Below are 18,231 nucleotides of genomic sequence, written 5' to 3' on the forward strand. Positions count from 1 at the left end.
GGAAATGTTTTTTGGTGGCCACAAGAAGTTTCAGACTGAAAACAGATAGTTTGTGAAAAAAACACCATTTCAGATGGTTTGCCAGAAGACATTGATTTTTTCCATTAAATTTTGTTTTAGCGGTCAAAAACATGATATTTCAGGGAAAAAACACATTTCAGGAAGCAAAATCTGCATAGAAAATTGGCACAACAGCTAAAAAATGTCCCTGCAGACAGAACAGAGCTGGAGGCGAATTTAGGCAATATCGTTCCACCAGTAGTGAGGGTAACTTTGCCCACCCCTAGCCTTGACTAGGGGACTGAAAATGAATCTACAGGGACTGGCCACAAAGTCCAGATGAGGGTGTATTAAGAGCTATGCTTTTTCCTTTCTTATTGGTGCTTTTGTTTTCACACCTTAACCTACCTTTCTTCAGTGCAGTGTCTGGGCCCTGTTTTTCACATGTTCTGTTTTTGAGCCCAGTCACAGGCCTCAGAGAAGGCCGGTGCCCTTTGAGGCCTGAATGCTTCCTCCGCCAGTAGCAGGGCCCCAGGGCTTCTGACAGCAGCAGAGGCCCTGTGAGGAGTGGCCTCGAGCGATCAGGTGGGCTCAGCTGAGCCACCTCCACTGGCCTGGGTCCTGTTCCTGGGGCTCCCAGCTCTGTCTGCCTTCACCTCTCCATGCCCCCTGCTCCAGGGCTCACCTGCTGCCATCGCCGTGCCAACGGAACCCTCAGGCTGGGCAGAGCATTGTGAAATGACAGCCTCCCCTCCCCCGCCGGGGCCTGGGCCCAGGGCTGGGAGCTTGCAAGGCAAAGACACACCTCAGCTCAGCTTCTCCTGAGCTGCTCCAGAGCTCGACCCCCCGGGGCCCCGGGGCCGCAGGGCTGGGGCTCAGAGCAGGGAAGGGCGTTTTATTGGAATGTCCTTTCCTTCTTGATGATTCCTACAAACCGTTTTAAGCTCTGTACATATAGAAAAGCAACATGTGTCATGCCATTTGGGACATGCTGTTCACATGTCTAGCTCCACAAAAACCCTCCTCAGCATATTTCCGAGGCATCAAGGATGAACCAAGAAAAGTGCAGGGCCCTGACAAATCTGCTTCACTGTCCCAGCTTTAACAGACATCTGAGTGTCACACTACATGGCCGGTCCTGCCAGGGCACCAGCAGGGGAAGCTTCACTCACACAGTGCTACAGCATGGGCTTCCCTCCTACTGAACGTGTGCAGCATGACAAACTCATGTCACAGCGAATGGGCGCAACAACACTGCAAGCTTCACTCACACATGGTCTGGCTTCCGACAGCAAAGCAAGCCTCCCAAATTGCACATACTGCACTGTAAAGGGTTAGGCTTTGGACAGCAGAGCTATCCCTCTGCATCACACATACTGGACACCCTGAAGGGCCTCCTCCAGATTGAATTGTTACTGGATCGCCGTCCTATCCCCCTGCCCCAAACCTCTCCCATTGACTGTCAGCATGCTTCTCCTTACCTTCCTGCAGATACAGCACCCCTCTAGGCCTAACGGATGGCACACCAAGCTTCACGGGGCACTTTAAGGTATTCAGTCTCCACCTTTTATCTGTCCTGCTCCTCATTTCACCACGAAGAACCACTGGCAGTATTTCAACATCATTTTGAAACTGAAGTTATGGAACAGCTACAAAACCAGGGGAATGGCGCGGCAGGGGATTTCATTCCATTTCATTCTGTCCTTTGGCTGTGTGCGCAGTGTCAGAAGAGTTTGAGGACTGCAGAAGACACTGGAATAGATTTCTGGGCGAAAGCGCCAGAGATTCTGGCCCCTGCCCCGATCGCCTTACAAACGCCTGGCGGGCTTTGCCCTGGCGGGCAAATGTCTGAGTTGGACACTCAGCGCAGTACCTGAGCAAATTAGAGTGAGGTTTCACTCAGGGACAAGCCTGACAACCTATGTACTATGGCAGCTGAATGGGGGCATGGGGTCCTCATGTCTCAGGGATCTGCTTCTCTTATCCAAAACATCTTGCCTCCCATCAGCATTAGCCCCTAGCATATGGTAATGAGTGGAGTCTCTACACTTCCCCCGTTGCACATTTGTCGATTCCCAGAGCTCTGTGGCAGACAGGGTAAATGTATCTATGTGTGAGAGAGAGAGGGAGCCAGATAGAGAGAGAGAAAGAGAGAGAGAGAGGGGGGGGGAGCAGGCTCTGACAGTCAAAATGAGAGAAAAGTGAAGTTGCATCCCCTCAAGCACTCCGCTGCACCCATCAACACAACAGCAAAGTTAGCTTGCATGTTCCCTGTTCTCCCCGCTAACCCACCCACCCACCCTCCTCTCTTTCAGGACTTGCAGAGTGCCTAGAGACCCTGGAAATGATGGCAGCGGAACATGGTACAAACACAAATATCAAAATAGAACTATTCCCCTACTGTCTACAAAACCAATGAACTACTTCACCTTTGTTTTTTTCCACTTCACATTACAAGAGAAAGACGTCCTTCGTTGGCCCTTTTTACGCACTACCATTCAGTCTACACATTTCATCCTGTTGAGTCTCCCAGTCGGCAAGAGCTATATATTTGGGTGGGTGATCCCAATGAAGTCAATGGAAATAGAGAAGGTGTTAGAACGGTGATGATTGTGTGCTGCAAGTGTCTTTCCCTTGAAGTCCATAGATATCATGGCCTTGACTAGGGGGTGGTCGAAGTGGCCGATAATTTGCTGAGCAGAAAAAATGCAGAATTTTGGGCAAATTCTGCCACTTCGCCTGCTCTGCCCACAGAGAGAAATTGCCAATTTCAGGCTTTTTCTCCCTGAAATTCGGTTTTTTATGGGAAATGTTTTTTGGTGGCCACAAGAAGTTTCAGACTGAAAACAGATAGTTTGTGAAAAAAACACCATTTCAGATGGTTTGCCAGAAGACATTGATTTTTTCCATTAAATTTTGTTTTAGCGGTCAAAAACATGATATTTCAGGGAAAAAACACATTTCAGGAAACAAAATCTGCATAGAAAATTGGCACAACAGCTAAAAAATGTCCCTGCAGACAGAACAGAGCTGGAGGCGAATTTAGGCAATATCGTTCCACCAGTAGTGAGGGTAACTTTGCCCACCCCTAGCCTTGACTAGGGGACTGAAAATGAATCTACAGGGACTGGCCACAAAGTCCAGAGGAGGGTGTATTAAGAGCTATGCTTTTTCCTTTCTTATTGGTGCTTTTGTTTTCACACCTTAACCTACCTTTCTTCAGTGCAGTGTCTGGGACCTGTTTTTCACATGTTCTGTTTTTGAGCCCAGTCACAGGCCTCAGAGAAGGCCGGTGCCCTTTGAGGCCTGAATGCTTCCTCCGCCAGTAGCAGGGCCCCAGGGCTTCTGACAGCAGCAGAGGCCCTGTGAGGAGTGGCCTCGAGCGATCAGGTGGGCTCAGCTGAGCCACCTCCACTGGCCTGGGTCCTGTTCCTGGGGCTCCCAGCTCTGTCTGCCTTGACCTCTCCATGCCCCCTGCTCCAGGGCTCACCTGCTGCCGTCGCCGTGCCAACGGAACCCTCAGGCTGGGCAGAGCATGGTGAAATGACAGCCTCCCCTCCCCCGCCGGGGCCTGGGCCCAGGGCTGGGAGCTTGCAAGGCAAAGACACACCTCAGCTCAGCTTCTCCTGAGCTGCTCCAGAGCTCGACCCCCCGGGGCCCCGGGGCCCCAGGGCTGGGGCTCAGAGCAGGGAAGGGCGTTTTATTGGAATGTCCTTTCCTTCTTGATGATTCCTACAAACCGTTTTAAGCTCTGTACATATAGAAAAGCAATATGTGTCATGCCATTTGGGACATGCTGTTCACATGTCTAGCTCCACAAAAACCCTCCTCAGCATATTTCCGAGGCATCAAGAATGAACCAAGAAAAGTGCAGGGCCCTGACAAATCTGCATCACTGTCCCAGCTTTAACAGACATCTGAGTGTCACACTACATGGTCGGTCCTGCCAGGGCAACAGCAGGGGAAGCTTCACTCACACAGTGCTACAGCATGGGCTTCCCTCCTACTGAACGGGTGCAACAGGACAAACTCCTGTCACAGCGAATGGGCGCAACAACACTGCAAGCTTCACTCACACATGGTCTGGCTTCCGACAGCAAAGCAAGCCTCCCAAATTGCACATACTGCACTGTAAAGGGTTAGGCTTTGGACAGCAGAGCTATCCCTCTGCATCACACATACTGGACACCCTGAAGGGCCTCCTCCAGATTGAATTGTTACTGGATCGCCGTCCTATCCCCCTGCCCCAAACCTCTCCCATTGACTGTCAGAATGCTTCTCCTTACCTTCCTGCAGATACAGCACCCCTCTAGGCCTAACGGATGGCACACCAAGCTTCACGGGGCACTTTAAGGTATTCAGTGTCCACCTTTTATCTGTCCTGCTCCTCATTTCACCACGAAGAACCACTGGCAGTATTTCAACATCATTTTGAAACTGAAGTTATGGAACAGCTACAAAACCAGGGGAATGGCGCGGCAGGGGATATCATTCCATTTCATTCTGTCCTTTGGCTGTGTGCGCAGTGTCAGAAGAGTTTGAGGACTGCAGAAGACACTGGAATAGATTTCTGGGCGAAAGCGCCAGAGATTCTGGCCCCTGCCCCGATCGCCTTACAAACGCCTGGCGGGCTTTGCCCTGGCGGGCAAATGTCTGAGTTGGACACTCAGCGCAGTACCTGAGCAAATTAGAGTGAGGTTTCACTCAGGGACAAGCCTGCCAACCTATGTACTATGGCAGCTGAATGGGGGCATGGGGTCCTCATGTCTCAGGGATCTGCTTCTCTTATCCAAAACATCTTGCCTCCCATCAGCATTAGCCCCTAGCATATGGTAATGAGTGGAGTCTCTACACTTCCCCCGTTTCACATTTGTCGATTCCCAGAGCTCTGTGGCAGACAGGGTAAATGTATCTATGTGTGAGAGAGAGAGGGAGCCAGATAGAGAGAGAGAAAGAGAGAGGGAGAGGGGGGGAGCAGGCTCTGACAGTCACAATGAGAGAAAAGTGAAGTTGCATCCCCTCAAGCACTCCCCTGCACCCATCAACACAACAGCAAAGTTAGCTTGCATGTTCCCCGTTCTCCCCACTAACCCACCCACCCACCCTCCTCTCTTTCAGGACTTGCAGAGTGCCTAGAGACCCTGGAAATGATGGCAGCGGAGCATGGTACAAACACAAATATCAAAATAGAACTATTCCCCTACTGTCTACAAAACCAAGGAACTACTTCACCTTTGTTTTTTTCCACTTCACATTACAAGAGAAAGACGTCCTTCGTTGGCCCTTTTTACGCACTACCATTCGGTCTACACATTTCATCCTGTTGAGTCTCCCAGTCGGCAAGAGCTATATATTTGGGTTGGTGATCCCAATGAAGTCAATGGAAATAGAGAAGGTGTTAGAACGGTGATGATTGTGTGCTGCAAGTGTCTTTCCCTTGAAATCCATAGATATCATGGCCTTGAGTAGGGGGTGGTCGAAGTGGCCGATAATTTGCTCAGCAGAAAAAATGCAGAATTTTGGGCAAATTCTGCCACTTCGCCTGCCCACAGAGAGAAATTGCCAATTTCAGGCTTTTTCTCCCTGAAATTCGGTTTTTTATGGGAAATGTTTTTTGGTGGCCACAAGAAGTTTCAGACTGAAAACAGATAGTTTGTGAAAAAAACACCATTTCAGATGGTTTGCCAGAAGACATTGATTTTTTCCATTAAATTTTGTTTTAGCGGTCAAAAACATGATATTTCAGGGAAAAAACACATTTCAGGAAGCAAAATCTGCATAGAAAATTGGCACAACAGCTAAAAAATGTCCCTGCAGACAGAACAGAGCTGGAGGCGAATTTAGGCAATATCGTTCCACCAGTAGTGAGGGTAACTTTGCCCACCCCTAGCCTTGACTAGGGGACTGAAAATGAATCTACAGGGACTGGCCACAAAGTCCAGAGGAGGGTGTATTAAGAGCTATGCTTTTTCCTTTCTTATTGGTGCTTTTGTTTTCACACCTTAACCTACCTTTCTTCAGTGCAGTGTCTGGGCCCTGTTTCTCACATGTTCTGTTTTTGAGCCCAGTCACAGGCCTCAGAGAAGGCCGGTGCCCTTTGAGGCCTGAAGGCTCCCTCCGCCAGTAGCAGGGCCCCAGGGCTTCTGACAGCAGGAGAGGCCCTGTGAGGAGTGGCCTCGAGCGATCAGGTGGGCTCAGCTGAGCCACCTCCACTGGCCTGGGTCCTGTTCCTGGGGCTCCCAGCTCTGTCTGCCTTGACCTCTCCACGCCCCCTGCTCCAGGGCTCACCTGCTGCCGTCGCCGTGCCAACGGAACCCTCAGGCTGGGCAGAGCATTGTGAAATGACAGCCTCCCCTCCCCCGCCGCCGGGGCCTGGGCCCAGGGCTGGGAGCTTGCAAGGCAAAGACACACCTCAGCTCAGCTTCTCCTGAGCTGCTCCAGAGCTCGACCCCCCGGGGCCCCGGGGCCCCAGGGCTGGGGCTCAGAGCAGGAAAGGGCGTTTTATCGGAATGTCCTTTCCTTCTTGATGACTCCTACAAACCATTTTAAGCTCTGTACATATACAAAAGCAACATGTGTCATGCCATTTGGGACATGCTGTTCACATGTCTAGCTCCACAAAAACCCTCCTCAGCATATTTCCGAGGCATCAAGAATGAACCAAGAAAAGTGCAGGGCCCTGACAAATCTGCTTCACTGTCCCAGCTTTAACAGACATCTGAGTGTCACACTACATGGCCGGTCCTGCCAGGGCAACAGCAGGGGAAGCTTCACTCACACAGTGCTACAGCATGGGCTTCCCTCCTACTGAACGGGTGCAGCAGGACAAACTCCTGTCACAGCGAATGGGCGCAACAACACTGCAAGCTTCACTCACACATGGTCTGGCTTCCGACAGCAAAGCAAGCCTCCCAAATTGCACATACTGCACTGTAAAGGGTTAGGCTTTGGACAGCAGAGCTATCCCTCTGCATCACACATACTGGACACCCTGAAGGGCCTCCTCCAGATTGAATTGTTACTGGATCGCCGTCCTATCCCCCTGCCCCAAACCTCTCCCATTGACTGTCAGCATGCTTCTCCTTACCTTCCTGCAGATACAGCACCCCTCTAGGCCTAACGGATGGCACACCAAGCTTCACGGGGCACTTTAAGGTATTCAGTCTCCACCTTTTATCTGTCCTGCTCCTCATTTCACCACGAAGAACCACTGGCAGTATTTCAACATCATTTTGAAACTGAAGTTATGGAACAGCTACAAAACCAGGGGAATGGCGCGGCAGGGGATATCATTCCATTTCATTCTGTCCTTTGGCTGTGTGCGCAGTGTCAGAAGAGTTTGAGGACTGCAGAAGACACTGGAATAGATTTCTGGGTGAAAGCGCCAGAGATTCTGGCCCCTGCCCCGATCGCCTTACAAACACCTGGCGGGCTTTGCCCTGGCGGGCAAATGTCTGAGTTGGACACTCAGCGCAGTACCTGAGCAAATTAGAGTGAGGTTTCACTCAGGGACAAGCCTGACAACCTATGTACTATGGCAGCTGAATGGGGGCATGGGGTCCTCATGTCTCAGGGATCTGCTTCTCTTATCCAAAACATCTTGCCTCCCATCAGCATTAGCCCCTAGCATATGGTAATGAGTGGAGTCGCTACACTTCCCCCGTTGCACATTTGTCGATTCCCAGAGCTCTGTGGCAGAGACAGGGTAAATGTATCTATGTGTGAGAGAGAGAGGGAGCCAGATAGAGAGAGAGAAAGAGAGAGAGAGGGGGGGAGCAGGCTCTGACAGTCACAATGAGAGAAAAGTGAAGTTGCATCCCCTCAAGCACTCCCCTGCACCCATCAACACAACAGCAAAGTTAGCTTGCATGTTCCCCGTTCTCCCCACTAACCCACCCACCCTCCCTCCTCTCTTTCAGGACTTGCAGAGTGCCTAGAGACCCTGGAAATGATGGCAGCGGAGCATGGTACAAACACAAATATCAAAATGGAACTATTCCCCTACTGTCTACAAAACCAAGGAACTACTTCACCTTTGTTTTTTTCCACTTCACATTACAAGAGAAAGACGTCCTTCGTTGGCCCTTTTTACGCACTACCATTCGGTCTACACATTTCATCCTGTTGAGTCTCCCAGTCGGCAAGAGCTATATATTTGGGTGGGTGATCCCAATGAAGTCAATGGAAATAGAGAAGGTGTTAGAACGGTGATGATTGTTTGCTGCAAGTGTCTTTCCCTTGAAGTCCATAGATATCATGGCCGTGAGTAGGGGGTGGTCGAAGTGGCCGATAATTTGCTCAGCAGAAAAAATGCAGAATTTTGGGCAAATTCTGCCACCTCGCCTGCTCTGCCCACAGAGAGAAATTGCCAATTTCAGGCTTTTTCTCCCTGAAATTCGGTTTTTTATGGGAAATGTTTTTTGGTGGCCACAAGAAGTTTCAGACTGAAAACAGATAGTTTGTGAAAAAAACACCATTTCAGATGGTTTGCCAGAAGACATTGATTTTTTCCATTAAATTTTGTTTTAGCGGTCAAAAACATGATATTTCAGGGAAAAAACACATTTCAGGAAGCAAAATGTGCATAGAAAATTGGCACAACAGCTGAAAAATGTCCCTGCAGACAGAACAGAGCTGGAGGCGAATTTAGGCAATATCGTTCCACCAGTAGTGAGGGTAACTTTGCCCACCCCTAGCCTTGACTAGGGGACTGAAAATGAATCTACAGGGACTGGCCACAAAGTCCAGATGAGGGTGTATTAAGAGCTATGCTTTTTCCTTTCTTATTGGTGCTTTTGTTTTCACACCTTAACCTACCTTTCTTCAGTGCAGTGTCTGGGCCCTGTTTTTCACATGTTCTGTTTTTGAGCCCAGTCACAGGCCTCAGAGAAGGCCGGTGCCCTTTGAGGCCTGAATGCTTCCTCTGCCAGTAGCAGGGCCCCAGGGCTTCTGACAGCAGCAGAGGCCCTGTGAGGAGTGGCCTCGAGCGATCAGGTGGGCTCAGCTGAGCCACCTCCACTGGCCTGGGTCCTGTTCCTGGGGCTCCCAGCTCTGTCTGCCTTGACCTCTCCATGCCCCCTGCTCCAGGGCTCACCTGCTGCCGTCGCCGTGCCAACGGAACCCTCAGGCTGGGCAGAGCATTGTGAAATGACAGCCTCCCCTCCCCCGCCGGGGCCTGGGCCCAGGGCTGGGAGCTTGCAAGGCAAAGACACACCTCAGCTCAGCTTCTCCTGAGCTGCTCCAGAGCTCGGGCCCCGGGGGCCCCGGGGCCCCAGGGCTGGGGCTCAGAGCAGGGAAGGGCGTTTTATTGGAATGTCCTTTCCTTCTTGATGATTCCTACAAACCGTTTTAAGCTCTGTACATATAGAAAAGCAACATGTGTCATGCCATTTGGGACATGCTGTTCACATGTCTAGCTCCACAAAAACCCTCCTCAGCATATTTCCGAGGCATAAAGAATGAACCAAGAAAAGTGCAGGGCCCTGACAAATCTGCTTCACTGTCCCAGCTTTAACAGACATCTGAGTGTCACACTACATGGCCGGTCCTGCCAGGGCAACAGCAGGGGAAGCTTCACTCACACAGTGCTACAGCATGGGCTTCCCTCCTACTGAACGGGTGCAGCAGGACAAACTCCTGTCACAGCGAATGGGCGCAACAACACTGCAAGCTTCACTCACACATGGTCTGGCTTCCGACAGCAAAGCAAGCCTCCCAAATTGCACATACTGCACTGTAAAGGGTTAGGCTTTGGACAGCAGAGCTATCCCTCTGCATCACACATACTGGACACCCTGAAGGGCCTCCTCCAAATTGAATTGTTACTGGATCGCCGTCCTATCCCCCTGCCCCAAACCTCTCCCATTGACTGTCAGAATGCTTCTCCTTACCTTCCTGCAGATACAGCACCCCTCTAGGCCTAACGGATGGCACACCAAGCTTCACGGGGCACTTTAAGGTATTCAGTCTCCACCTTTTATCTGTCCTGCTCCTCATTTCACCACGAAGAACCACTGGCAGTATTTCAACATCATTTTGAAACTGAAGTTATGGAACAGCTACAAAACCAGGGGAATGGCGCGGCAGGGGATTTCATTCCATTTCATTCTGTCCTTTGGCTGTGTGCGCAGTGTCAGAAGAGTTTGAGGACTGCAGAAGACACTGGAATAGATTTCTGGGCGAAAGCGCCAGAGATTCTGGCCCCTGCCCCAATCGCCTTACAAACGCCTGGCGGGCTTTGCCCTGGGGGGCAAATGTCTGAGTTGGACACTCAGCGCAGTACCTGAGCAAATTAGAGTGAGGTTTCACTCAGGGACAAGCCTGCCAACCTATGTACTATGGCAGCTGAATGGGGGCATGGGGTCCTCATGTCTCAGGGATCTGCTTCTCTTATCCAAAACATCTTGCCTCCCATCAGCATTAGCCCCTAGCATATGGTAATGAGTGGAGTCTCTACACTTCCCCCGTTTCACATTTGTCGATTCCCAGAGCTCTGTGGCAGACAGGGTAAATGTATCTATGTGTGAGAGAGAGAGGGAGCCAGATAGAGAGAGAGAAAGAGAGAGGGAGAGGGGGGGAGCAGGCTCTGACAGTCACAATGAGAGAAAAGTGAAGTTGCATCCCCTCAAGCACTCCCCTGCACCCATCAACACAACAGCAAAGTTAGCTTGCATGTTCCCCGTTCTCCCCACTAACCCACCCACCCACCCTCCTCTCTTTCAGGACTTGCAGAGTGCCTAGAGACCCTGGAAATGATGGCAGCGGAGCATGGTACAAACACAAATATCAAAATAGAACTATTCCCCTACTGTCTACAAAACCAAGGAACTACTTCACCTTTGTTTTTTTCCACTTCACATTACAAGAGAAAGACGTCCTTCGTTGGCCCTTTTTACGCACTACCATTCGGTCTACACATTTCATCCTGTTGAGTCTCCCAGTCGGCAAGAGCTATATATTTGGGTGGGTGATCCCAATGAAGTCAATGGAAATAGAGAAGGTGTTAGAACGGTGATGATTGTGTGCTGCAAGTGTCTTTCCCTTGAAGTCCATAGATATCATGGCCTTGACTAGGGGGTGGTCGAAGTGGCCGATAATTTGCTCAGCAGAAAAAATGCAGAATTTTGGGCAAATTCTGCCACTTCGCCTGCTCTTGCTCTACCCACAGAGAGAAATTGCCAATTTCAGGCTTTTTCTCCCTGAAATTCGGTTTTTTATGGGAAATGTTTTTTGGTGGCCACAAGAAGTTTCAGACTGAAAACAGATAGTTTGTGAAAAAAACACCATTTCAGATGGTTTGCCAGAAGACATTGATTTTTTCCATTAAATTTTGTTTTAGCGGTCAAAAACATGATATTTCAGGGAAAAAACACATTTCAGGAAGCAAAATCTGCATAGAAAATTGGCACAACAGCTAAAAAATGTCCCTGCAGACAGAACAGAGCTGGAGGCGAATTTAGGCAATATCGTTCCACCAGTAGTGAGGGTAACTTTGCCCACCCCTAGCCTTGACTAGAGGACTGAAAATGAATCTACAGGGACTGGCCACAAAGTCCAGATGAGGGTGTATTAAGAGCTATGCTTTTTCCTTTCTTATTGGTGCTTTTGTTTTCACACCTTAACCTACCTTTCTTCAGTGCAGTGTCTGGGCCCTGTTTTTCACATGTTCTGTTTTTGAGCCCAGTCACAGGCCTCAGAGAAGGCCGGTGCCCTTTGAGGCCTGAATGCTTCCTCCGCCAGTAGCAGGGCCCCAGGGCTTCTGACAGCAGCAGAGGCCCTGTGAGGAGTGGCCTCGAGCGATCAGGTGGGCTCAGCTGAGCCACCTCCACTGGCCTGGGTCCTGTTCCTGGGGCTCCCAGCTCTGTCTGCCTTCACCTCTCCATGCCCCCTGCTCCAGGGCTCACCTGCTGCCATCGCCGTGCCAACGGAACCCTCAGGCTGGGCAGAGCATTGTGAAATGACAGCCTCCCCTCCCCCGCCGGGGCCTGGGCCCAGGGCTGGGAGCTTGCAAGGCAAAGACACACCTCAGCTCAGCTTCTCCTGAGCTGCTCCAGAGCTCGACCCCCCGGGGCCCCGGGGCCGCAGGGCTGGGGCTCAGAGCAGGGAAGGGCGTTTTATTGGAATGTCCTTTCCTTCTTGATGATTCCTACAAACCGTTTTAAGCTCTGTACATATAGAAAAGCAACATGTGTCATGCCATTTGGGACATGCTGTTCACATGTCTAGCTCCACAAAAACCCTCCTCAGCATATTTCCGAGGCATCAAGGATGAACCAAGAAAAGTGCAGGGCCCTGACAAATCTGCTTCACTGTCCCAGCTTTAACAGACATCTGAGTGTCACACTACATGGCCGGTCCTGCCAGGGCACCAGCAGGGGAAGCTTCACTCACACAGTGCTACAGCATGGGCTTCCCTCCTACTGAACGTGTGCAGCATGACAAACTCATGTCACAGCGAATGGGCGCAACAACACTGCAAGCTTCACTCACACATGGTCTGGCTTCCGACAGCAAAGCAAGCCTCCCAAATTGCACATACTGCACTGTAAAGGGTTAGGCTTTGGACAGCAGAGCTATCCCTCTGCATCACACATACTGGACACCCTGAAGGGCCTCCTCCAGATTGAATTGTTACTGGATCGCCGTCCTATCCCCCTGCCCCAAACCTCTCCCATTGACTGTCAGCATGCTTCTCCTTACCTTCCTGCAGATACAGCACCCCTCTAGGCCTAACGGATGGCACACCAAGCTTCACGGGGCACTTTAAGGTATTCAGTCTCCACCTTTTATCTGTCCTGCTCCTCATTTCACCACGAAGAACCACTGGCAGTATTTCAACATCATTTTGAAACTGAAGTTATGGAACAGCTACAAAACCAGGGGAATGGCGCGGCAGGGGATTTCATTCCATTTCATTCTGTCCTTTGGCTGTGTGCGCAGTGTCAGAAGAGTTTGAGGACTGCAGAAGACACTGGAATAGATTTCTGGGCGAAAGCGCCAGAGATTCTGGCCCCTGCCCCGATCGCCTTACAAACGCCTGGCGGGCTTTGCCCTGGCGGGCAAATGTCTGAGTTGGACACTCAGCGCAGTACCTGAGCAAATTAGAGTGAGGTTTCACTCAGGGACAAGCCTGACAACCTATGTACTATGGCAGCTGAATGGGGGCATGGGGTCCTCATGTCTCAGGGATCTGCTTCTCTTATCCAAAACATCTTGCCTCCCATCAGCATTAGCCCCTAGCATATGGTAATGAGTGGAGTCTCTACACTTCCCCCGTTGCACATTTGTCGATTCCCAGAGCTCTGTGGCAGACAGGGTAAATGTATCTATGTGTGAGAGAGAGAGGGAGCCAGATAGAGAGAGAGAAAGAGAGAGAGAGAGGGGGGGGGAGCAGGCTCTGACAGTCAAAATGAGAGAAAAGTGAAGTTGCATCCCCTCAAGCACTCCGCTGCACCCATCAACACAACAGCAAAGTTAGCTTGCATGTTCCCTGTTCTCCCCGCTAAACCACCCACCCACCCTCCTCTCTTTCAGGACTTGCAGAGTGCCTAGAGACCCTGGAAATGATGGCAGCGGAACATGGTACAAACACAAATATCAAAATAGAACTATTCCCCTACTGTCTACAAAACCAAGGAACTACTTCACCTTTGTTTTTTTCCACTTCACATTACAAGAGAAAGACGTCCTTCGTTGGCCCTTTTTACGCACTACCATTCAGTCTACACATTTCATCCTGTTGAGTCTCCCAGTCGGCAAGAGCTATATATTTGGGTGGGTGATCCCAATGAAGTCAATGGAAATAGAGAAGGTGTTAGAACGGTGATGATTGTGTGCTGCAAGTGTCTTTCCCTTGAAGTCCATAGATATCATGGCCTTGACTAGGGGGTGGTCGAAGTGGCCGATAATTTGCTGAGCAGAAAAAATGCAGAATTTTGGGCAAATTCTGCCACTTCGCCTGCTCTGCCCACAGAGAGAAATTGCCAATTTCAGGCTTTTTCTCCCTGAAATTCGGTTTTTTATGGGAAATGTTTTTTGGTGGCCACAAGAAGTTTCAGACTGAAAACAGATAGTTTGTGAAAAAAACACCATTTCAGATGGTTTGCCAGAAGACATTGATTTTTTCCATTAAATTTTGTTTTAGCGGTCAAAAACATGATATTTCAGGGAAAAAACACATTTCAGGAAGCAAAATCTGCATAGAAAATTGGCACAACAGCTAAAAAATGTCCCTGCAGACAGAACAGAGCTGGAGGCGAATTTAGGCAATATCGTTCCACCAGTAGTGAGGGTAACTTTGCCCACCCCTAGCCTTGACTAGGGGACTGAAAATGAATCTACAGGGACTGGCCACAAAGTCCAGATGAGGGTGTATTAAGAGCTATGCTTTTTCCTTTCTTATTGGTGCTTTTGTTTTCACACCTTAACCTACCTTTCTTCAGTGCAGTGTCTGGGACCTGTTTTTCACATGTTCTGTTTTTGAGCCCAGTCACAGGCCTCAGAGAAGGCCGGTGCCCTTTGAGGCCTGAATGCTTCCTCCGCCAGTAGCAGGGCCCCAGGGCTTCTGACAGCAGCAGAGGCCCTGTGAGGAGTGGCCTCGAGCGATCAGGTGGGCTCAGCTGAGCCACCTCCACTGGCCTGGGTCCTGTTCCTGGGGCTCCCAGCTCTGTCTGCCTTGACCTCTCCATGCCCCCTGCTCCAGGGCTCACCTGCTGCCGTCGCCGTGCCAACGGAACCCTCGGGCTGGCAGAGCATGGTGAAATGACAGCCTCCCCTCCCCCGCCGGGGCCTGGGCCCAGGGCTGGGAGCTTGCAAGGCAAAGACACACCTCAGCTCAGCTTCTCCTGAGCTGCTCCAGAGCTCGACCCCCCGGGGCCCTGGGGCCCCAGGGCTGGGGCTCAGAGCAGGGAAGGGCGTTTTATTGGAATGTCCTTTCCTTCTTGATGATTCCTACAAACCGTTTTAAGCTCTGTACATATAGAAAAGCAACATGTGTCATGCCATTTGGGACATGCTGTTCACATGTCTAGCTCCACAAAAACCCTCCTCAGCATATTTCCGAGGCATCAAGAATGAACCAAGAAAAGTGCAGGGCCCTGACAAATCTGCATCACTGTCCCAGCTTTAACAGACATCTGAGTGTCACACTACATGGTCGGTCCTGCCAGGGCAACAGCAGGGGAAGCTTCACTCACACAGTGCTACAGCATGGGCTTCCCTCCTACTGAACGGGTGCAACAGGACAAACTCCTGTCACAGCGAATGGGCGCAACAACACTGCAAGCTTCACTCACACATGGTCTGGCTTCCGACAGCAAAGCAAGCCTCCCAAATTGCACATACTGCACTGTAAAGGGTTAGGCTTTGGACAGCAGAGCTATCCCTCTGCATCACACATACTGGACACCCTGAAGGGCCTCCTCCAGATTGAATTGTTACTGGATCGCCGTCCTACCCCCTGCCCCAAACCTCTCCCATTGACTGTCAGAATGCTTCTCCTTACCTTCCTGCAGATACAGCACCCCTCTAGGCCTAACGGATGGCACACCAAGCTTCACGGGGCACTTTAAGGTATTCAGTGTCCACCTTTTATCTGTCCTGCTCCTCATTTCACCACGAAGAACCACTGGCAGTATTTCAACATCATTTTGAAACTGAAGTTATGGAACAGCTACAAAACCAGGGGAATGGCGCGGCAGGGGATATCATTCCATTTCATTCTGTCCTTTGGCTGTGTGCGCAGTGTCAGAAGAGTTTGAGGACTGCAGAAGACACTGGAATAGATTTCTGGGCGAAAGCGCCAGAGATTCTGGCCCCTGCCCCGATCGCCTTACAAACGCCTGGCGGGCTTTGCCCTGGCGGGCAAATGTCTGAGTTGGACACTCAGCGCAGTACCTGAGCAAATTAGAGTGAGGTTTCACTCAGGGACAAGCCTGCCAACCTATGTACTATGGCAGCTGAATGGGGGCATGGGGTCCTCATGTCTCAGGGATCTGCTTCTCTTATCCAAAACATCTTGCCTCCCATCAGCATTAGCCCCTAGCATATGGTAATGAGTGGAGTCTCTACACTTCCCCCGTTTCACATTTGTCGATTCCCAGAGCTCTGTGGCAGACAGGGTAAATGTATCTATGTGTGAGAGAGAGAGGGAGCCAGATAGAGAGAGAGAAAGAGAGAGGGAGAGGGGGGGAGCAGGCTCTGACAGTCACAATGAGAGAAAAGTGAAGTTGCATCCCCTCAAGCACTCCCCTGCACCCATCAAAACAACAGCAAAGTTAGCTTGCATGTTCCCCGTTCTCCCCACTAACCCACCCACCCACCCTCCTCTCTTTCAGGACTTGCAGAGTGCCTAGAGACCCTGGAAATGATGGCAGCGGAGCATGGTACAAACACAAATATCAAAATAGAACTATTCCCCTACTGTCTACAAAACCAAGGAACTACTTCACCTTTGTTTTTTTCCACTTCACATTACAAGAGAAAGACGTCCTTCGTTGGCCCTTTTTACGCACTACCATTCGGTCTACACATTTCATCCTGTTGAGTCTCCCAGTCGGCAAGAGCTATATATTTGGGTTGGTGATCCCAATGAAGTCAATGGAAATAGAGAAGGTGTTAGAACGGTGATGATTGTGTGCTGCAAGTGTCTTTCCCTTGAAGTCCATAGATATCATGGCCTTGAGTAGGGGGTGGTCGAAGTGGCCGATAATTTGCTCAGCAGAAAAAATGCAGAATTTTGGGCAAATTCTGCCACTTCGCCTGCCCACAGAGAGAAATTGCCAATTTCAGGCTTTTTCTCCCTGAAATTCGGTTTTTTATGGGAAATGTTTTTTGGTGGCCACAAGAAGTTTCAGACTGAAAACAGATAGTTTGTGAAAAAAACACCATTTCAGATGGTTTGCCAGAAGACATTGATTTTTTCCATTAAATTTTGTTTTAGCGGTCAAAAACATGATATTTCAGGGAAAAAACACATTTCAGGAAGCAAAATCTGCATAGAAAATTGGCACAACAGCTAAAAAATGTCCCTGCAGACAGAACAGAGCTGGAGGCGAATTTAGGCAATATCGTTCCACCAGTAGTGAGGGTAACTTTGCCCACCCCTAGCCTTGACTAGGGGACTGAAAATGAATCTACAGGGACTGGCCACAAAGTCCAGAGGAGGGTGTATTAAGAGCTATGCTTTTTCCTTTCTTATTGGTGCTTTTGTTTTCACACCTTAACCTACCTTTCTTCAGTGCAGTGTCTGGGCCCTGTTTCTCACATGTTCTGTTTTTGAGCCCAGTCACAGGCCTCAGAGAAGGCCGGTGCCCTTTGAGGCCTGAAGGCTCCCTCCGCCAGTAGCAGGGCCCCAGGGCTTCTGACAGCAGGAGAGGCCCTGTGAGGAGTGGCCTCGAGCGATCAGGTGGGCTCAGCTGAGCCACCTCCACTGGCCTGGGTCCTGTTCCTGGGGCTCCCAGCTCTGTCTGCCTTGACCTCTCCACGCCCCCTGCTCCAGGGCTCACCTGCTGCCGTCGCCGTGCCAACGGAACCCTCAGGCTGGGCAGAGCATGGTGAAATGACAGCCTACCCTCCCCCGCCGGGGCCTGGGCCCAGGGCTGGGAGCTTGCAAGGCAAAGGCACACCTCAGCTCAGCTTCTCCTGAGCTGCTCCAGAGCTCGGGCCCCGGGGGCCCCGGGGCCCCAGGGCTGGGGCTCAGAGCAGGGAAGGGCGTTTTATTGGAATGTCCTTTCCTTCTTGATGATTCCTACAAACCGTTTTAAGCTCTGTACATATAGAAAAGCAACATGTGTCATGCCATTTGGGACATGCTGTTCACATGTCTAGCTCCACAAAAACCCTCCTCAGCATATTTCCGAGGCATCAAGAATGAACCAAGAAAAGTGCAGGGCCCTGACAAATCTGCTTCACTGTCCCAGCTTTAACAGACATCTGAGTGTCACACTACATGGCCGGTCCTGCCAGGGCAACAGCAGGGGAAGCTTCACTCACACAGTGCTACAGCATGGGCTTCCCTCCTACTGAACGGGTGCAGCAGGACAAACTCCTGTCACAGCGAATGGGCGCAACAACACTGCAAGCTTCACTCACACATGGTCTGGCTTCCGACAGCAAAGCAAGCCTCCCAAATTGCACATACTGCACTGTAAAGGGTTAGGCTTTGGACAGCAGAGCTATCCCTCTGCATCACACATACTGGACACCCTGAAGGGCCTCCTCCAGATTGAATTG

Source organism: Ambystoma mexicanum, unplaced genomic scaffold, assembly GCF_040938575.1.
Source record: "Ambystoma mexicanum isolate Mex_15411 unplaced genomic scaffold, UKY_AmexF1_1 Mex_scaf27, whole genome shotgun sequence".
Taxonomy (NCBI): Eukaryota; Metazoa; Chordata; class Amphibia; order Caudata; family Ambystomatidae; genus Ambystoma; species Ambystoma mexicanum.